Raw genomic sequence first — 351 nt, 5'->3', positions numbered from 1 at the left:
TGCTGGTGCTGCAGCAGATACACCAGCAGCAGCACCCTCAGCAGCAGCAGTAGCAGCAGCAGCAGCAGCAACAGTGGTGGTGGTGGTCAAGCTATGTTGTTGGTTCCAGGCGACAGCGACGGCACGTGGTTGCTGCAGCACAGCGGCAGCAGCAGCAACAGCAACAGCAGCAGCAGCAGCAGCAGCAGCAGCAGGGGGAGGAGGAGACAGAGATGCAGCTGCGGCGTTGCTGCTGCTGCAGCAAGAGCTGCTGCTGCTGACGACCCCCCCCTCCCCCTCTCCCACTGGCCGCAGCGGCCGGTGCTGCTGCGGGCTGTTGCTGAGCCCTGGATGCTGCATGCGCTGCAGCAG

This window comes from Eimeria mitis, genomic scaffold (assembly GCF_000499745.2).
Source record: "Eimeria mitis Houghton genomic scaffold, Emh_scaff3086, whole genome shotgun sequence".
NCBI classification, from domain to species: Eukaryota; Apicomplexa; class Conoidasida; order Eucoccidiorida; family Eimeriidae; genus Eimeria; species Eimeria mitis.
Note: the sequence above shows the minus strand (reverse complement) of the source record.